This window comes from Emys orbicularis, chromosome 12 (genome assembly GCF_028017835.1).
Source record: "Emys orbicularis isolate rEmyOrb1 chromosome 12, rEmyOrb1.hap1, whole genome shotgun sequence".
Taxonomy (NCBI): domain Eukaryota; kingdom Metazoa; phylum Chordata; order Testudines; family Emydidae; genus Emys; species Emys orbicularis.
The window spans coordinates 3,957,985-3,961,202 of NC_088694.1; positions in this window are offsets into that span (position 1 = coordinate 3,957,985).

Here is a 3,218-nt window from a genome sequence, read left to right on the forward strand (position 1 = left end):
TTCCCTCCTGCCGTTCCTTAGAATCATGAACGCTACCATTTCATGGTCACTTTCACCCAAGCTGCCTTCCATCTTCAAATTCTCAATCAGTTCCTCTCTATCTGTCAAAATCAAACCTAGAACAGCCTCTCCCCTTGTAACTTTCTGCTCCTTCTGAAATAAAAAATTGTCTTCAGTGCATTCCAAGAACTTGTTGGACAATCTATGCCCTGCGGTGTTTCCCAACAGAGGTCTGGGTAGTGGACGTGCCCCATCGCCACCAAGTCGTGTGCTTTGGTTGATCCTTACCCAGAGACTTTCAACAAGTCTGTCTCCTATTTCCATCTCAACCTCAGTCCAACTTGTAGGCATTTTTAATATATAAGGCAACACCTCGTCCCTTTTTCCCTTGCCTGTCTTTCCTGAGCAAGCTGTACCCTTCTATGTCAATATTCAAATCCTGTCTATTATCCCACCACATCTCTGTGATGCCAACTATGGCATAGTTGTGTTTATTAACTAGCATTTCAAGTTCTTCCAGTTTATTCCCCTATACTTCTTGCATTAGTACACAGACATCAGAGATACTGATTTGATTTCCCCTCTATGTTCTCTCTTGTCTCTCCCTTATCCCTGTTAGAACAGCCCATGCTCCCCCCAGAGTCCGATTCTTCTCCCAGGTCTCCATGTTTTTGACTTACTTGTGGGCTTTTGTCCCCTGCCTCCATCGAACCTAGTTTGATGCCCTCCTCACTAGGTTAGCCAGTCTATATCCAAAGAGGCCCTTCACCTTCCTCGATCGGCGGACCCCATATTAACAGTGCTGGGCACAGCGCTCCGAGGGCCCAGCGCGCAAATAGTGTCTGGACGAAGAGTCCAAGGGCTTCCTCCAGAGCCTTTTCTGAGCACTTTGAGGAAAGGACTTCGTCCACCTGGCAAACTCAGAGACCTAAGTGATGTTAGTCAGGTCTGCACTGGGTTCCAAAATCCTTAGGTGACCTTCTGAGCCCTCACTGGAGGGGTTTACCTGTCCCTCCAGCTGTTCATGCCACATGCAGGCTACATACTGTGGTCTGTCACTGCTTTGCTGACCAGCAGTGTGTGATTTTCTTCTTCATCCCAGCTCGGGTGCAAGCCTGGGCCCTAGACTCTCGGTGAGGAGCGATTCAGCCCCTCGTCTCACTCCTGTCCTCCCTCATCAAAAAGAGACCTCCTGCAGCGCCTTGAACATGGATATCTCCCCCTCTCAGCGCTAGTATAACTGGAGCACCAGAGCTAGCTCTTCGAAGCGCTCTGCAGCCGAGAAAGGATGAGGCTGTCCCTCGCTCCCAGCCTTGTGCTGCAGCTGTCTGCTCCTTAAACCCATGGCATGCTCCCACCATTCCCCCCTTTCCATTGGTGACATCCACTCCCATTACGGAGATCTCTGCTCTTAACCCCTTAGGGACGGGGGTGCCTCCATCATCCTTGCGCTGTAGTAAGTCATGTCTGTTTCCTACCCTCTTGCCTGTACACTGGTATCATTGCTGTGCCTTTCCCCCGTTCAGTCACACCCTCCCTCTTTTCCTTTGAGCTCTCACTAGTAATGTTTGAGCATGAGACCCCCTCGCTCTGTTCTCCTGGCCAGTGCTACACGGCCTTTACCAACACTTATACACCAGGAGCAGGAGAACGTCCCCATTTGTTCATTGGCCTCCTGTTGGTCTCGGTTCTGTGCATGCCTTGAACTCTGGAGCGTCCCGTTATTGCTGCAATGAGTGGTATACTTTTGACCAGGTGAAATGTGTCCCTGACGCTCAGGGCCTGAAATACCCGGGCGGATGGAACATTTCTGTGGTTTCCCACGTGGAATGATGCAGAGACTGTCTCCTGCAAAGCTGCCCACAGGCTGTAAATTCCCCCCTTTTTTTTCCTAGCGGCTCCCCCACTGAGTAACAGCTATAATATAAACCCAGAATCCAGGTAAAAGCCAAGCCAGACCGAGAGCGCCTCCCCCGCTCTCCTAGGGCTGCTTCCCACAGCACAGGCACTGACCTTGGCTGTTTTCACAGCACAGATTTCTTTAATTTTCCCTGAAGTTGTTCCTGGTTCTCTAGGTGTCACAGCGGCTGTAAAACATATACTCCTTGGTATCCAGAGTCCCACTCAGACATACGCCTAGCCAGCAAGACAATCAGAGCATGCAGAGTCCCTCAGACAGATACAGGCACACGCATGGGTGTATGGCCTGTTAATACAGATGCTCAGAGACAGAAGCACCAACCAGACTTATTAAGGAGACCTCGCACCATTGGTGTTAATTTGGAATAAATCTTGGATGACCAGGGAAAGTCCAGAGCACTAATGTTGCACCAATATTCAAAAAGAGCACGTGGGATGACCAGGGTAACTATCGGTCAGTTAGCCGGCCATCAATCCCGGGTGAAATAATGGAAAAGCGGATGGAGAGTTCAACTGATCAAGAATTAAAGGATGGGAATACAATTGAGGCCAGTCAATGTGATTTTCTTGTCAAACAAACCTGATTTCATTTTTTGACGAGATTACAAGTTTGGTTTTAAAGGTAACTACAGAATAGACATAGACTTTTGTAAGGTGTTTGACTTAGTACCGAACAACATTCCGATTAAAAAAATGTGCACTACACACTATCAGTAAAGCACACGTTAGATGGCTTAAGAACTGGCTGACAGATCTCAAAAAGTAGTTGTCAACAGGGAATCATTATTGAACGGTGGGTGTTTCTAGTGGGGTTCTGCAGGGATCCTTCCCAGGGAGAGACTTAAAGAAGAAGAGTTAACTTGATCCCAGTGCATAAATACCTTCACAGGGAGAAAACACAAGGTGCTAAAGCCTGTTCAATCTTGTGGAGAAAGGCAGGCCCAGTGCTGGAAGCTGAAACCTGACAAATTCAAATGAGAAACAAGGCACAAATTGAACAGGAGTACTTGTGGCACCTTAGAGACTAACAAATTTATTGTAGCATAAGCTTTCGTGGGCTACAGCTCACTTCATCAGATGCATGTAGTGGAAAATACAGAAGGAAGATATATATATACACAGATAACATGAAACAATGGGTGTTACCATACACATTATAAGGAGAGTGATCAGTTAAGGTGAGCTGTTGTCAGCAGGAGAGAAAAAGAACTGTTTGTAATGGTAATGAAAATGGCCCATTTCCAGCACTTGACAAAAAGATATAAGGAACTGTGGGCGGGGGGGGGGGGGGGGGGGAG